The sequence below is a fragment of the Canis lupus genome, chromosome 7 (assembly GCF_003254725.2).
Source record: "Canis lupus dingo isolate Sandy chromosome 7, ASM325472v2, whole genome shotgun sequence".
Classification (NCBI taxonomy): Eukaryota; Metazoa; Chordata; class Mammalia; order Carnivora; family Canidae; genus Canis; species Canis lupus.
The window spans coordinates 70,772,326-70,791,206 of NC_064249.1; the positions used below are offsets into that span (position 1 = coordinate 70,772,326).

At 34.8% G+C, this 18,881-nt stretch overlaps 1 long non-coding RNA gene across 2 annotated transcripts in view; it reads left to right on the forward strand.

Annotated features, from left to right (window-relative positions):
* LOC118355194 (uncharacterized) overlaps positions 1-18,881 on the forward strand; it is a 149,293-nt gene that overhangs the window by 34,260 nt on the left and 96,152 nt on the right. For both annotated transcript variants that reach the window (XR_007412136.1, XR_007412135.1), the window contains exon 2: positions 13,376-13,431. This is a non-coding gene — a long non-coding RNA (uncharacterized LOC118355194). The remainder of the gene's footprint in view (positions 1-13,375; positions 13,432-18,881) is intronic.

Sequence of the window (18,881 nt, forward strand, 5' to 3'; positions counted from 1 at the left end):
CCCAAGTGCTCAGGGATCCTGGATTTAATACAGGAGGCAGAAGTACAGGATCTCAGATGTTCACTGGCAAAATCCTTTATCCACAGGGCATCTTTCCTGACACAAGCAGATGAGAATATTCTCATGGTGTCACAATGTGAAGCTGAAAATGTAACTTTGGAAATACTCTGTATTGGCTCATTAGGACGTAGGCTTTGGATTTAAATTCTCAGGCATCTGCAGAGGATTGGTAGGATATCCCGAGTAACTGATTTTAGATGAACTGTTAGGAACAGCCCTGAATAAAGTTGTGAAATTTTTGGTATTTGTTTCTGACCCACGTTCTTCCCCATCCTCACATTCCTCACTTTTCTCTCAAATATTCAGTTCAAACATTAGCACTTCTTCCTTCCTTACTAATAGAAGTTTGTTTTCAGAGACTCAATTCATGCAAATTACAAATAATAGTTAACAGGTGAGAATATCATGCCCTCAGGATTACTTAGGTCTTAATAAGGATTCACACCATAAACTAAAAAAGCCAAGCTTTTGTTAGTTTCATGGGAACTAGAGGGCTTTTCAACATCTCTCAAACGGCCTATAGAAGCAATTTCCTGTTCTGTCTTAAAGCCCGTTGTGGTTAAGAGTAAACTTTAATGGCAGTAAATTATTTGGTAAGAAATGCTTACTCTTCTTGTATATCCTCAAAAAGCAATTTTGAGTAAGAAAATATGTCTCACAAATGTATTATGGTTAAATAAGATGTTAACATTAGGGGAATCTGGGAAAGGTATGTACGATGTCTCTGTTATTTCTGTAACTTTCTGTTAATCTAAAATTATTCTGAAATAAAAAGTTAAAAACAACAACAACAAAACAACAAAAAAAGAAAATATGTCACAACTTAAGTATCACTATGGACCTGAAAATGCTTTACTGATTTAAATAATTACAAATATTTTATAGCAAAATCAATGTGTACATATTAGAATAATTTTATATAAATTATTTTTCACAATGTATTTTTTTCTTATTTTTAAAGGTTTGCTTATTGATAAGGAGCCCTAGAAAGTAGGTTTCTTTTAACTGGAATTGGTCTTTAAAATCTTTACCACATCCAAATTTCAGTCATGATTAAAAGTCTCAGCTTTTAACTTTTACTTTAATTTAAATCGTTTTTAATCTGTTCACTAGATTACTGCTTTGTCAACGTGAGTATTCACATTGTACATCAGTATTTAAATTGTGCCCCACCTATATATTTGTTTATATTTTGTGACCTTTTATTAAAATGTACGTTTTTAGGGGCACCTGGGTAGCTCAGTTGGGTAAGTGTCTGCCTTTGGCTCAAGTCATGATCTCAGGATCCTGGGATCAAGTCCCACTTCAGGTTCCCTGCTCAGCAGGGAGTCTGCTTCTCTCTCTCTCCCTCTACCTGCTTGTGCTCTCTCTCTGTCAAATAAATAAATAAATAAATAAATAAATAAATAAATAAAATCTTTAAAAAATAAATAAAATAAAATGCACGTATTTAAAATAATTTTGTGTCATTGCCATACATTTAAAATTATCTCACTTGTCATAAGCAGAGTAATTATAAGTGTATATATGCTTAAAAACAAATTTTTATGTTAAAGGATATATGTAGGTCATGCTAAATCTAATCAATCTACAAAATTGCATAACTAAAATTATATTACTCAATAAGAAAAATGTTTACATCTTTGATACATCAGTAATAAAGTCACATTTGGCTAAACATAAGGTGAAGATGAGGTTCATAAAATACTTTTGCTTTAAAAATTTTTGAGTTAAAGAATTAAAACTGCATATGGCATCAAAAGCAAAATGAACAAGTACTTAATTTTTCTGATATAATTAAATGCTGAGGATTAATTCCTGAAAAGATATGTGAACTTTGTTTAACTAGCTTTATTTTTTTAAGTTTTTATTGAAATTCCAGTTAATTAACAGTGTTATATTAGTTTCAGGCATACAATATAGTGATCCAACACTTCCATACATCACTTGTCACAAGTGCCCTGCTTAATCCCCATGACCTACTTAGCCTATCTCTCCACCCCCTCCCTCTCTGGTAAACTATAGTTAATAGTTCTCTTAGTTACTAGTCTGTTTGTTGGTTTATCTTTTTTCCCCCTTTGTTTATTTTGTTTCTTAAATTCCACATATGAGTGGAATCATGTGGTGTTTGTTTTTCTCTGACTTACTTCACTTAGCATACTACTAATTTTAATTCCAAATTGTCATCAGAAGTAATCCACAAAATGAATGAATCTAGTTATATTAGTATTTTTCCCACATATGATGGTATTTATTTTCTACTCACCAGTGCCTGACTGGAAAACATACTTAACTTTTTAAGTTTTTTAATATTTAACTTAAATATTTAACTTTAAAAGATATTTCAAGTGACTTTTTCTAATAACCCAAATGATTTTCAGCAAAATTTTCAAAAAAAGTTCAGAAGAAGTTTAGACAACAATCTACTCAAGAATAATTATGTGATACTTACATTCTTTTAGGCTTAATTTTTTTAAAAAATTCAAGTATGTTTAACAGATACTATTAGTTTTAGGTGTACAATATAGGGATTCAACAATTCTATACATTACTCAGTATTCACTATAAGTATATACTTTCAATCTCTTTCATCTATTTCCCCCATCTTCCCACCCACCTCCCCTCTAGTAACCATTAGTTTCTGTAGAGCCAAATCTGTTTTTTCTCTCTTTTTCCTATGTTCATTTATTTTGTTTTATAGATTCCACATATGGGTGAAATAATTGTATATATCTTTCTCTGACTTATTTCACTTAGAATTACACCTTTTAGAGCCATCAAAATTATTGCAAATGGCAAGATTTTATTCTTTTTTGTGGCTAAGTAGTATTCCATTGTTTGTATGACTACATATGTACCACATCTCCTTTATCCATTCATCTATCAATAAACACTTGGGTTGCTTCCATATTTTGGCTCTTGTAAATAATGCTGCAATAAATATAGGGATGCATCTATATTTCTGTATTAGTGTTTTTGTTTTCTATGGGTCGATATCTAGTAGTGGAATTATTGAATCATATATGATAATACTCTTTTTAAGTTTTTGAGAAACCTCCATATTGTTTTCCATGGTGGCTGCACCAGTTTACATTCCCACCAAAAGTGCATGAAGGTTCTTTTTCCTCTATACCTTCACTAACACTTGTTATTTCTTGTGCTTTTGATTTTAGCCATTCCAACAAGTGTAAGTTGATCTCCTTGCAGTTTTGATTTTCATTTCCTTGTGATGATGAGCATCTTTTCATGAGTCTATTAACCAACTGTATGTCTTCTTTGAAAAAAATGCCTATTTATGTACTCTGCCCATTTTTAAATTAAATCATTTGTATTTTTGGTGTTGAGTTGTGTATTTTTTAATATATTTTGTATATTAGCCCCTTTTGGATATAGTATTTACAAATATCTTCTCCAATTCAATAGGCTACCTTTTTTTTAAAAAAAGATTTTATTTATTTATTCATGAGAGACAGAAAGAGAGAGAGGCAGAGATACAGGCAGAGGGAGAAGCAGGCTCCGTGCAGGGAGCCCGATGTGGGACTCGATCCTGGGACTCCAGGATCACACCCTGGGCCAAAGGCAGGCGCTAAACCACTGAGCCACCCGGGCAGCCCAATAGGCAACCTTTTGTTTTGCTGATGTTTTCCTTTGTTGTGCAAAAGCTTTTTACTCTGGTGCCATCCCAATAGTTTAATTTTGCTTGGGTTTCCCTTGTCTCAGGAGACCCAGCTAGAAAATGATTTCTATGGCTGATGTCAAAAGGATTGCTTCTATATTTTCTTCTAGGATTTTTATGGTTATGGTTGTCATATTTAAGTGTTGACTCCAATTTAAGTTTATTTTTGTGTATGGTGTAAGAAAATGGCTCAATTTCATTCTTTTGCATGTAGGTGTTCAGTTTTCGCAACACTGTTTGTTGAAGAGACTGTTCTTTCCCCATTGTATATTCTTGCCTCCTTTGTTGTAGTTTAATTGACCATACAAGTATAGGCTTATTTCTGGGCTCTCTATTTGGTTCTATTGATCTATGTCGATTTTTTGTGCCAGTACTATACTGTTTTCATTACTACAGCTTTGTAGTGTGTTTTCAAATCTGGGATTGTGATACCTCCAGCTTTATTCTGACTTCTCAAGATTGCTTTGGCTATTTGGGATCTTTTATGATTCTATAGGAATTTTAGGATTATTTGTTCTAGTTCTGTGAAAACTGCTCTTGGTATTTTGATAGGGATGGCATTTAATATGTAAATCACTTTGAGTACTATGAAAATTTTAACAATATCGGTTTTTCCAGTACATGAGCATGGAATATATTTTATTTGTTTGTATCATCTTCAATTTCTTCCATGAATATTTTATAGTTTTTAGAGTACAGAGCTTTTACCTCCTTGGTTAAATTTATGCCTAGGCATTTTATTATTTATAGAAAGAGGGAGGAGGGGCAGAGGGACAAGGAGAAAGAGTGCAAGGCCCAGTGTAGGGCTTAATCTCACAACCTTGAGATCATAACCTGAGCAGATATCAAGAGTCAAATGCTTAACCCACAGAGCCATCCAGGTGCCTCTTTATTCTATTTTTTGGTGCAACTCTAAATGGGATTGTTTTTTACATTTCTTTTTCTACTACTTCATTATTAGTGTAGAGCAATGCAACAGATTTCCATATATTGATTCTATATCCTGTAACCTGAATTCATTTGTCAGTTCTAGTAATTTTTGGTGGAGTCTTCAGGTTTTTCTTTTTTAAAAAACAAACAAACAAACATTTTACTTATTTATCCATTCATGAGAGACACAGAGACAGAGGCAGAGACACAGGCAGAGGGAGAAGCAGGCTCCATGCAAGGAGCCTGATGTGGGACTCGATCCCAGATTCCAGGATCAGGACCTGAGCCAAAGGCAGACGCTCAACCTCTGAGCTATCCAGGCATCCCTTCAGGTTTTTCTATATATAGAATTATGCCATGTGCAAATAGTGAAAATTTTACGTTTTCCTTTCTAATTTGGATGCCTTTTTTTTCTTTTTGTTCCCTAATGGCTGTGGCTAGGACGTCCAGTACTATGTTGATTAAAAGTGGTTAGAATAGACATCCTTGTCTTGTTCCTGATCTTAGAAGAAAAGCCCTCAGTTCTTCCAGGTCAAGTATAATGTTAACTGTGGATTTTTAATATATGATTTATTATATTTGAGGTATGTTCCCTCTAAACTTACTTTATTGAGAGTTTTTATCATGAATGGATGTTGTACTTTGTTAGATGTTTTTTTTTTTCTGAATCTGAAATGATAATGTGGTTTTTATCCTTTCTTTTGTTAATGTGATATATTGCATTGATTGATTTACAAATATTGAGCCCTGCATCCTTGGAATAAATCCCACCTGAATGTGGTGAATGATTTGTTTAATGTATGATTGGATTCAGTTTGCTAATATTTTTTTGAGAATTTTTGCATCGATGTTCATAGGCATATTGGCCTATAGTTTTCTTTCTTTGGTAGTGTCTTTATTTGGTTTTGCTATCAGAGTAATGCTGGACTCATAAATGAATTTGGAAGTTTTTCTTTCTTTTCTACTTTTTGGAATAATTTGAGAAGAATAGGTATTAACTCTTCTTTAAATGTTTGGTAGAATTCACCTGTGAAGCCATCTAGTCCTGCACTTTTGTTTATTAGGAGTTTTTTGATGCTGGTTCAATTTAATTGCTAATCAATTTGTTCGTTCTTTTTTCCTGATTCAGTTTTGAAGGTTATGTTTCTAGGACTGTATCCATTTTTTCTAGGTTGTCTAATTGGTGGCATATAATTTTTCAGAACATTATTTTATAACTTTTTGTATTTCTTTTTTTTTTTAAGATTTTATTTATTTATTCATGAGAGACACAGATACAGATAGAGGCACAGACACAGGCAGAGGGAGAAGCAGGCTTCATGCAGGGAGCCTGACATGGAGCTCCATCCTGGGTCTCCAGGATCAGGCCCTGGACCGAAGGTGGCTCTAAACTGCTGAGCCACCGGGGCTGCCCAGTCTTTGTATTTCTGTGGTGCTGTTATTTCTCCTCTTTCCTTCCTGATTTTGAGTCTTTCTGTCCCTCTGTCTCTTTTTTGATAAAACTGGCTAATGGTTTTCCAATTTTGTTGACCTTTTCTTTCTCTTATTAATCTGTTCTATTGTGTTTTTAGTCTCTATTTCTGCTCTAATCTTTATTATATCCATCCTTCTCCAGGAGTTGGGCTTTGTTTTTCTTCTAGCTCCTTTAGGTATTTTAGTTTTTCCTATTTCTTGAGGTGGATCTGTATTGCTATAATCTTCCCTCTTTGAACAGCTTTTGCTGCATCCCAAAGATTTTGGATCATTGTGCTTTCATTTTCATTTGTCTCCATGTATATATTTTTTTATTTTGTCTTTGATTTCTTGGTTGACCCATTCATGTTTAATATCATGTTATTTAACTTCTGTGTATTTGTTATTTCTAGATTTTTTTCTTGTGATTACTAATTTTATACTATTGTGTTCAGAAAAGATGCATGATAGGATTTCAATCTTTTTTAATTTATTGGGACTTGTTTGGTGGCCTAATGGAGTCTATTCTGGAGAATGTTCCATGTGCACTTGAAAAGAGTGTGTATTGTTTTTGGTTGGAATGTTCTAAAATATGTTAGAATCTGGTCCACTATGGCATTCAAAACTACTGTTTCCTTATTAACTTTCTGCCTGAATGATTTATCCACTGATGTAAGTGGGTTGATTAAAGTCCCCTATTATTCTTGTATTACTATCAGTTTCTTCCTTTAAGTCTATTAATAGCTGCTGCATGTATTAGAGTGTGTAAATACTTAACAATTGATATGTCTTTTGTTAGGTTGTTCCCTTTATGATTATGTAGTGTCTTTCTTTGTTACAGTCTTTGTTTTAAAGTCTAATTGGTCTGATGTATTGCTACTCCAGCTTTTTTTTCACCTCCATTTGCATTTGCATGGTAAATGTTTTTCTATCCCTTTTCTTTCAATCTGCATATGTCTTTAAGTCTGAAATGTAGGCATCATATAGATAGGTTTTATTTTTGGTTTTGTATTTAAGCAAACTTCACTTGTAAGGTAAATATTGTCATTAGGGTACTCACAATCTTCCAGTTCTCATGCTTCCTGGCATGTGGTAGGCTTGCACGTTGCTGACCTCTTGAAATTTAGGCATGTGACTTGCTTTAGTAAATGGAATGATGTGGGTCACTTCCTTGTGCAAACTTTAAGAGTCCTTCTTGCTCTGCCATGGCAGTTGACAATGTTTCAGTGGTGGCTATCTGTCACATCAGTTCTAAAATAAAGGCCATCATTGTGGAGCAGAGTCCCAGTCAAACTGAGAAGGACACATAATCGTGTTTTACAAGTCAAGCAATATGGGGGATTATTTGTTGTCACAGCTTAAGGTAGCTCATTCTAATATACATATATTTAGATTTTTCAAATAAGCAGATATATGTACAAAATAAGTTAATTTGAATATTTCTTACATAAATCCCACTGATTAAATATTTCCTTCAGAGGAACTTGAAGTTCTAATTACCTGACAAAACACTTTAGACTTTTGGGATGGTGGCTCAGTGATTGATCGTGGGCCTAGAGCTCAGAGTGTGATCCTGGGATCTTGGGATAGAGTCAGTCCCACATGAGGCTCCCTCCAGGGAGCCTGTTTATTCCTCTGCCTATTTCTCTGCCTCTCTGTGTATGTCTCTCATAAATAAAGAGAATCTTTAAAAAAAAAAAAAACTTTAGATTTTCTGAGTGAAAGACAACATGTTTTGGTATGAAATAGTTCAATTTGAATAGATTTCCCATCTCTTCACAAACAGTCAGGAATTTGGGGGTCTATCTTTAATATAAGTGACAATTTTCACAGATTTTAAAATAATTTTTCTAAATAATTGTGTATACCCAATGCAACAAAAACATTCCTTATACATTCAACACAGAATATCTTAGCCTAAGAGTAAATACATGATTAGTATCAGTGCTTAACCCAGTATATCATGTTTAGTCCATGCTACTGTTTAGGATGAAGTTGTCAATTCATTTAGAGATCTCTAAGTACAGCTATTTGAAATGCTTGACCGAAAAAAAAAGTCTTCTTGGAATTCCTTATTCACTCATACTTGAAAAACAGTTAATGAGTTATATGTTGATACACATAAAATAGTAATCATTTTGTTGGTTTCCGCCGTATCGAGAACTTTAAAAATGTTTCATGTTTTGATGGAGGCACTTTATCAATTATTTCATTTGTTTTGTGTCCAAACATCATTTTCATCATTTTTTTTCACAGCACATTTACTAAGGATCCTGCCAATATTTCAGCATCTGTAGCAATTGTGTTAAATGTACACAAGTCTTCTAAAGCTTTTGCATTTATTCTCTGCTATAAGACACATTAATTTATTGGGACATAGTTGAATTTTCTTAAACTTAATTTCAAATATTTAATAGATACCCTTTGGTGTTCCTTGGGTACTTTAAAATTATGCTTGAGGATGATTAGTCTGTGTCTCCAAAAAATGATTCAAAATAGAATAAACTACATCGCTAGTTATAAAAATAAGGCACATTAAATATTTCTATAATTTTAATTTTTAATTGATATATAGTTTATATATGGTATTATATCAGTTTCAGGTCTCCAATATAATAATTCAATATTTATATATATTGAGAAATAGTCATCACATTAAATCCGGTTAACATCTATCACCATATACGATTACAAAAAACAATTTGTTTTTCTTGTGATGAGGAGTTTTAAGAACTTTCAAATATGCTATATAGTAACATTAATTATATTCACCATGCACTATATTATATCCCCATGACATTTATTTTCTAACTGGAAGTTTGTACATTGTGACCCTCGATACCCTGTTCACCTCTGGCAACCACCATTCTGCTCTCTGTCTATTAATGGGAAGTGATTTAGACCAAATTCTGCTTCCTAAGAGTGATTCTTCTGATCACTCACCTGTGTCTTCTTGTTTCTGATTTCTGAGTTTATTCTTCCTTTTTCATGAGAAATGGCCTCTGTAGGCAACTTAAGGAAATTTCCCAGTCTACTTTCTTTCTAATTTCTTTTTTATTATTTTTAAAAAGATTTTATTTATTTTGAGAGAGAGAGCATGAACATGCACACACACACACACTAGGGGAGGGGCAAAGGAGAGGGAGAGAATCCTAAACAGATTCCATGCTGAGTGAGGAGCCTGATGTGGTGCTTGATCTTGCGACCCTGAGATCATGACCTGAGTGTAAACCAAAAGTCTAACACTTAACTGACTGAGCCACCAAGGTGCCCCCTCAGTCAGCTTTCTGTTCTTAGAGTTATAGGGCTCAGAGTTCTCTTTTCTTCTTAGATTGTCTCCTTGCCATTTAGTCTGAACTCCTATAGATCCTGTGTGAACTTTTAAAGTCATCTATGTATTATGTTATAACCCATTCCATTAGACAGAAGCAATAAGCATAAGACAGGGTCCTTCCTACTTGGCTCATGGGTCAGTTTACTGTGGAACAATATCTATCTTTAAGATTCTTAGACATTCCTCAGACACTATATTATGTATCACAGGCAATATGAAGAATGTCCTTATGGTTTTGGAAGTCTTTTAGTCTATATGAGATAGCCTGCACATCTTACTTTAAATTCTGCTGAGATTTTTTACAAAGAAACTTACAGGTGCAACCCAGATCTCATCTTTTCCTGAGGTTACATTTTACTATAGATGTGGTCTTTGACCTGAAGCCAATTATTACTCTGAGAGTCTTTGTATAAGAAATACTTGGAATGATAAACAGTTGTATTTTCACTCTTGTCAAGCCCTGATTTCATTACATTCCTTCTAAATACTGTTTGTAAGCTGAACGTTCTTTAGCTTATCTCATGCCTCCCCTACCTCATCAAAAGAGCCAAGATAATTCAACTAGTACTTTCAACTCTGTCTGGAAATCACCACAGCTAAAATCACAAGTTCCTTGATGCCTTTTCTATTTTTCCACATTATCTCAAACAACTGTTTTTTGAATTTTCCATTATTATATAATGTGGGTTTCCTTTCCTCTGGCCTCCCATCATGGTTTCCATACTGTCTTTCAAGCCTTCATTAGTAATACCTTAAGGTCCTTCCAGTTTCTCCCTGCTACCTGCTAACAAAACCAATACCATACTTTTTTGCCACGGCAGACCCATTTCTAATATGAATTTCTGTTTTGGTTATCTCTTGTGGTATAATAAACAGCCCAAACCTTAGTGTCTTAATTTTTTTTCTATTTCTTCTGATTCAAGAGTTGACGGGGTAGTTTTTCTGTTAGTCTACTCAAGATCTGTTTTATTGCTGCAGTTAGGTGTGTTGAGGTTGGAATCTCCAAGAGGGCTTTATTCATGTGACTTGTGCTTCAGCAGGCTTAGATGGAATTCTGGAATCAGCTAGGATACTGCAAGGCCTGGGCCTCTTTTTCTATCAGCGTGGTTCCAGAGCTTCTCCCCTGCCACTTAGCTTTAACATGTGGCCTCATCATATAGGCTCTCTAGGAGGGAAAGATTTATTAATGGTGACTCAGATTTCCTAAATCTCAAAGAGTTGAAGGGTTCAGGTCTTCTTAAACATTAGGTCTGGAGATGTCATATCACTCTACCACATCCCATTAGTTAAAGCAGATCATCTAGATTTAATGTGGCAGGGCACTGAACAGTGGTTTGAGAACAGGAAGGAATGGTCCCATCATTTTTGGGAATTAGCCACCACATGTTAATACAAACATATTACTTTTAGAAAATGATGGTCTCTGCATTAACCTAAAATGCTATTTTGTTCCATTGGTGGTATTCAATCCACTTTTGGAGAAACAGTGGTTTAGCTGTGCTATCATTGTGTCAAATACTTATCTAGAAATACCAAAATTGGTAATAAACATTTAGGGAAATTTAAGTAGTACAATGTACCATGAAATTATTTAACTGTGTTTTTAAAGATTTTATGGTTATTAATGAATTGCTTTCCCCCCCTTTTTGCTTAATGTGCTGCAGACACTTCATATTCTAGTCCAATAGTTTCCTGCAAGCAGTGCGATAAAAAATGGTTTAGGCAGACTGTCAAATCCTTCTTTAGAAGAGTTCAGAGGCACTCAATAATCTGAAGAGATAAGCAGGTGATACATATTGGTTAAGAATAGAGTAGAAAATATGTGTGACAATAATTTATTTATAACCAAATAATATGCTTTTTTGCATAGCTGCAAAATAGGTATGAAATTGCCTGAAGCCCATTTATTCTGCTGAAGTGAAATATCAATTTAAAATAAGCTTTACAAAAGACAACAAATATGCCAGGTAGTTAAAAGTTAATATTTGTAATATATCCTCAAAACACATTAAGTCTCACCCAAAGTGGATTTTCTTGTACACAGAAGTGCCAAGTAAGCTGCCATTGTTGTAAAATACAACTCGTCTGTTGATTCTATTGACAGTATTGGCTACAACATTTGAAGCCACATGACACATTAAAATGTTAATTTTATCAAGGCTTTTTTCCCCTTAAATCAAGTTATTCATAATATGATCCTTATTTAAATATTTAAACTTTTGCATAATTTTAAAGTATTTTGATTTGTCTTTTACATATTCTTTTCTCTCCTAAATGGCAAAAAATCCTTCTGAGATGCTTTTAACATCCAAGAAGGAAGTGAATTATTTCAGCACCTAACAACTCAGTTTGCAGCACTAACCCCAGGGCTATTGCTGGCCATAATCCATAGTAGTTGCGCCGTTCTTAAACATTTTCCTATTTCATGTCAGAGGATTGGCATAATACATACTAATTGCTAAAACAATAAACTTATCCACCAAGCACCAGAAAAAAATGATATACCCAACATACAATTCTATGTTAATGATGTGATTGTTACCCTAAGTATTGTGCAATGTACAACTTTTATGTACCCAGACAAATGCTTGACCAAATCAAATGCTAGTCCATTCATTCATTTCTTCACTCACAAATATTTATTTAACATGTATAATAAGTCAGGCACAATTCTAGGATTAGGGGTATTTGAATGCCCAGAACACAGCTTATACTGAAGGAGTCTAGTCTCGATGGGAGAAGTTTAACTGGTAATAGCTTATATCTGTATATAAAATAGGCAATTCTTCCCTCAACATTATCTTTCAGAAAAAGTGTCATTTCATATTTTTGTCCTAACATACTCTACTGCATTACAGGACACTATCTCAATGACTCCATTTTGAAAGTTACTGCTTAGGGAAAGCTCAAACTATCGATAGTCTTCAGCTGCTTAGATAGGTCATCAGATGGAAGAAGTAAAAGTAGTTAAAGGAATTTAATATAAATTTGCTAATTATTCTTGGAGGTGTTATCTCAGGTTTCAAGTGCTGAATGTCATAAAAAAATCTATGTATAGAATCACTTTAACAAGCAATAGACTAAGTAGCTATCTGTGGAGAACATAAATATAAATACACAGGAAAAATTGACCAAAGCAAAGGAACTGCTAGTGTTATGCAAATGGGTCTCTGTGTCCGGAGTCAAATTTTCAGTTACAGTACCACACATGAGCAGAAAATTTGTATCTCAAACAACCACATTAGATCACTTACAGCTTGAGTAATATAGAAGGTATATTTTTAAAAAGGAATTACAGAATTAAATATTTTTAGAAACATATATGGAGGAAAATATCAGTATTTTCTTTTTAAAAGGTTAAATCATTTTTATAACTAAAACATTTCAGACATCCAGAAAAGTACAACAAAAACATAGACTATGTGCCTGCTACATAGCTCTAGCAAGGCACAGTGCCTTTTCTGAATAATTTGACATAGGTTAATCTATTATGTTCATATTTATTATGTAAAAAGAACAAAAGCGTTTTTCAATCTGTCCAAGTGTTTATGAAAAATTGTTATTTTCATAAAATTTTCCAGTGTGGGAAAATAGATAAGGCATCCAATAGTCATGTATTATTAACATGCATTCTTGGTACAGATTCAGGTCTTGTTTATCAGAGGAGTGGGCAAGGAACCACTGAAATTAGAGAGAATTTTCATTGACTTCAAGAAAATAGTGATTGGTGGTGGCAGGACATTGGTAGTAATCTACTAGTTAGCTATGGATGTTACCATGGTCACCAGTGCAGTACAGAAAATCATGAGTGGGAGCAAAAGAAAATGATGAGAACCAAGAATAGTTTCTTTATATAAAGTATGTATTTTTGAAAGATAATTATTTACTTGTAATTTTCTTATTGAAGTTTTCCTTTGTTTCAGACACTGGTCTTTTAAATGGCAAAGTCCCTCTTAATAGAAACATAAAAGATCTTGATGTAAGTATTATTAATAACTATTTCCATTCTATCTTATTTTGCTCTTTTCTTTTGACAGTTTGAAAAGACCTTTAGTGTTTACAAAAAAAGATTAGAGCACATGGGCTGTCCTCTAGAAGACACAATCTTATAAATGGTTTGCCTCATCAATGTTATGTAATGTTTATTATGGTGGAAATTCAAATATTGTAATTTAGCTTTTGAAGAAATTATTTCAGCTGGCCATTCAGCTCTAATTTCAAATACTTCATTCATGTATAGATTGATAATAATCTGAAATGATATTGAAATTTTGAAATAAATGTCTATTATACATGTATGTCATGGTAGTCACAAGTATCCTAATGTATTTCGAGACATTGATAGGGACAATTTCACGTTTTTGTTTTGGGCATGATGTATGTATGCAATGGAAGATAAGGCCATAGAGTGGTGCCCCATTAAGAAAAACTGGAACATCAGTCAAGTTTCAATCAGAGGAAAAAAAAAAAAAAAGAGTAGGTAAGAAGGACAGAGGGAAGGAGGGAGGGAGGAGGTCAATGATGATGAGGAAGAGCATGAGAAAAAAGACAATAGATTTGTTACAGGAGATTGGCTTACACAACTGTGGAAGTCTCTGTGAGACTGCTGTGTCCTCATATAATGCTAGATCCTGAAGTTGATGTGGGAGGCAAAGTGGTATGGATGCAAATGGGGAGGACCAAAAGTAAGGTGGAATCCATGAGATGAGCCAGGAATCCCACATGGATGGACTAAATGCATATCTTGTTTTCCCTAGCTTTGGTAATGAGGGTATCCTACAGAAGCCATACTTTGTCAAAGCTAAACATTACACATATGTGCATGAGTCAGACAGCTAAAGGAGGTTCCAGGGAAGGGCTCACTAATGAGGTGAGTCAGCAGATATGCAACAACATGTGTGAATTACAAAGTATTGCTCCTTATCTTATGTTTCCCAGGTAGCACGGGGATATCCCTTGTGGCCTACTCTTGTGCCTCAGTTGTCCTTTGCAGGCATAAGCAAGACGTTCTTCTCTTATTTTCTTAGCCTTCTGCAAATTATAATAGTTATAATGCATTGACTATTTGCCATGCAGCTGGTACATGGTTGTTTCATTTAATCTTTAATAATTTATTGTGAGATAAGGTTTATTAATAACCCAATTTTACAGATGAGAAAATGAAGGTTTAGAAAGGCTAATTAATTTACATGAGGATGTAACACTAAAACTGTTGAGAGACTTGGTGTCTAGGATAATGCACATATTCTGAACCTCCAAACCATGCCCATTTTTATTACAGAACACATGTGAATATATTCTGATTATTTTTATCTATACATGTCTGATGTCTTTTCCAGCATGCTGGAAAAACTCCTTTAAGGAAAGAAAACATATTTTTTTCTACTTGGATCACCAGTTTTGCTTCTGCTTTTCTTTGTAAAAACAGAGAATAAAATCTCATTTTAAGACTTCAGTAAATTATAATCAAAAGCTTTTTTTTTTTTGGCAGTGACTTTTAGGCAAATAATTATCAAAGCCTTAGGAAGTTTCCAGAAAATAGATTTTTTAATTGTATAAAAATTTCCTTAGTTTTTTTTTGGAGTGATAAACTACTGTCATAGTCTTATACATAAAATTCAGCAGCATCATATTTGATAATGACTGCCCCAGGGCTTATCAGCATAATCACCGGGAAGAAATGACTCTCTTGTCAGGCATCAGAGAAGTGCAATAAGGTCATTTCCCTTCACCCTGGAAACAATAAGAAAAAGAAAATAGATGTTTTGGTGATGATAAATGATAAAGAAATAAAATTAAAAGGAAATTAGAAAAAAAGGGGAAATATTAAATAAAGAAACAACAACAATAAACAGTGGTACCCATACTAAAAAAGGTGTCTTCACTATGAAAAAGGACCTTGCTGACAGCCTCCTGACCACAATAAGTACATTACTGGGAGAGATGTCACTAGACCTAATTTTAACATACAACATTTATTAGCACTGACTAAAGAAAAGTATTGAAAATAGGAAACTTTAAGAAAATAATTTGATGGGAAAGCAGAGGATTTTTATCATTGATTCTTGACTTCCACATTTAAAAGTATTAAATACCTGATACCAAATGCATTCTAAGCTTTTCTTAAGAGGCAGGCTTTCTGCTTGCTCTTGAACATATAATGATGAATGAGTCAAGGTCCCTCACCTTATGATGATGACAGTACAATAGGGACACATACAAAGAATGAGATGAATGCAAGTCAGGGTGAGAAGTGCAGCAATAGGATAAAGCACAGGAGGGGAACCAGACTGAGTGTTGAGGCTTCAGAGTAGACTTTCTGGAGACTGTCACATATATGACATGAAGGATGGATGAAATTTAGCTAAAGAAAAGAACATAAGAATAGAGAAAAACAGCCCAACTCTAAAATGATAGGAGGTAAGAAAAAAATATGGCATGTTCTAGGAATAACAATCCCTACAAACTCAAAGGTTATATTTTAGAAATGTATTGTAAATGACAAATCAGGGTGGGCATAGGCAAAGTCTCACTAAAGTCCTAAAGCAAGTCAAATAAACAAAAAGAACATATCTATGCTTTAGAAGGCAGCTTCTTCCAAAGCCAAGCAGTAAATTGGAATTAAATCTCTATTCTAGCGTTTCTTGAATATTGTGTTTATCTGGAAGTATTTTTGAGTTGTTTCTCATAAGCCTATTTTCCCACATGCTTTATGTTCTGTACCTAACTGTTAAAGTTTTGAGCAAGTTTTGTGCTTAAAATCTCCTTTACTTCATTTTTGCATGTCATGGTTTATTGATATTTTTATAAGTTATCATATAACTTAAGCACCTAAATCTAGTCTTGTAATTAGATAATGAGACATAAAATTTACTGTGCTCTTCCTTTGATAATTACATATAGTTTTCAAAATGGGAAAAACAATGTTTTTTGTGTTATTTTTCTTTAAAAAGACTCAACAGGGATCCCTGGGTGGCTTAGCGGTTTAGTGCCTGCCTTTGGCCCAGGGCGTGATCCTGGAGTCCCGGGATCAAATCCCGCATCAGGCTCCCTGCATGGAGCCTGCTTCTCCCTCTGCCTGTGTCTCTGCCTCTCTCTCTCTCTCTCTCTGTGTCTATCATGAATAAATAAATAAAATCTTTTAAAAAAAAGACTCAACATAACTTTATAAATCATGTAATTAAACAACACACTAAAAATATTTGTCATATGCAAATATATAAAATCATATTAAAATCAAGAGAGGACACAAACCCAAACCATGATGAGATATCACCTTACACCTGTCAAAATGGCTAAAATAAAAAAGAAAATAAATAACAAGTATTGAAGAGAACGTGGAGAAAAAGGCCCGCTGTGTACTGTTGGTGGGAATGCAAATTCGTGCAGCCACTGTGAAAAACAGTATGGAGCTTCCTTAAGAATTAAAAATAGAAATATCAAAATATCAATAATCCCACTACTGGGTATTTACCCAAAGAAAATGGAAACACTAATTTAAAAACACACATGCACCCCTGTGATTAACTGCAGCATTTTTTACAATAGCTAGGGTAAGGAAGTAACCTAAGTCCATTGATAGACAAGTGGATAAGGAGGATGTGGTGTGCACATACAATGGAATATTACACAGCCGTAGAAAGATGGGATCTTACATTTGTGACGACATGGAAAAACCTAGAGGTGTTTATTCTAAATGAAATAAGTCAAACTGAGACAAATATCATATGATTTCATTCATATGTGAAACTGAAAAACAAATGAATAAACAAACAAAAAGCAGAATCAGACCTATAAATATAGAGAAAAAAATTGATGGTTGCCAGAAAAAAAATTGCTGGTTGCCAGATAGAGGGGAGTTTAGGAGTGGGCAAAATGGGGGAAAAGGAGTAGAAGATATGGCTTCCAGTTATGGAATAAATAAGCCATGAAAATAAAAGGCACAATATAGGGAATATAGTCAATGTTATTGCGATAGTGAAATATGGGGACCGATGACAGCTACACTTGTGGTGAGCATAGCATGAAGTATACAGATTTTTTTTTCTCTCATTAAACTTCTGTTTTAATGGGTCTCAAAATTCTGTGACAGATTTTTGGTCAAGTTGTTTCCATTTAAAAAGTACTGATTTTAAAAACTAATAAAACTGCCACACACGCACAAAAAAAAAAAAAAAAAGGTCTACAAAACATTCTCCTTTCCTTCTGAAGGTTTTACGATGCATTGTTATCATTAACCAGTCTTTTACTATTAAACTTAAATAGCCAATTGACACAAACAGTTCTGAGACCGTTCTTCCACCACTGATTAAGACTGGGGTGGCAGGTATTGGGGATAATATTCATTTAGCCTTCTGAGCTTCCTGGGCAGACTCAGTGACTTTGCCAGCTCCAGCTGCCTTCTCGTCCACTGCGTTGATGACACCCACAGCAACCGTCTGTCTCATGTCATGAACAGCAAAATGGCCCAGAGGAGGATAGTCAGAGACGCTCTCAACACACATAGGTTTGCCAGGAACCATATCAACAATGGCAGCATCCCCAGATTTCAAGAACTTGGGACCATCTTCCAGCTTCTTTCCAGAACGACGATCTATCTTTTCCTTCAGCTCAGCAAACTTGCAAGCAATGTGAGCTGTGTGACAATCCAGCACAGGGGCATATCCAGCACTGATTTGGCCTGGATGGTTCAGGATAATCACCTGAGCTGTGAAGCCAGCTGCTTCCACTGGTGGGTCATTTTTGCTGTCGCCAGCCACGTTGCCTACGACGAACATCTTTGACAGATACGTTCTTGACATTGAAGCCCACATTGTCCCCAGGAAGAGCCTCACTCAAAGCTTCACAGTGCATTTCAACAGACTTTACTTCAGTTGTAACATTGACTGGAGCAAAGGTGACCACCATGCCAGGCTTAAGAACACCAGCCTCCACTCGGCCCACTGGGACAGTACCAATACCACAAATTTTGTGGACGTCCTGGAGAGGCAGACGCAAGAGCTTATCAGTTGGACAAGTTGGTGGCAGAATGCAATCCAGAGCTTTAAGCAGTGTGGTTCCACTGGCATTCCCATCTTTACGGGTGACTTTCCATCCCTTGAACCAAGGCAAGTTAGCACTTGGCTCAGCATGTTGTCACCATTCCAACCAGAAATTGGCACAAATGCTACTATGTTGGGGTTGTAGCCAATTTTCTTAATGTAGGTGCTGACTTCCTTAACGATTTCCTCGTATCTCTTCTGGCTGTAGGGTGGTTCAGTGGAATCCATTTTGTTAACACCAACAATTAGTTGTTTTACACCCAGTGTGTAAGCCAGAAGGGCATGCTCAGGGGTCTCCCGTTCTTGGAGATACCTGCTTCAAATTCACCAACACCAGCAGCAATCAGGACAGCAGAGTCTGCCTGAGATGTGCCTGTAATCATTTTTT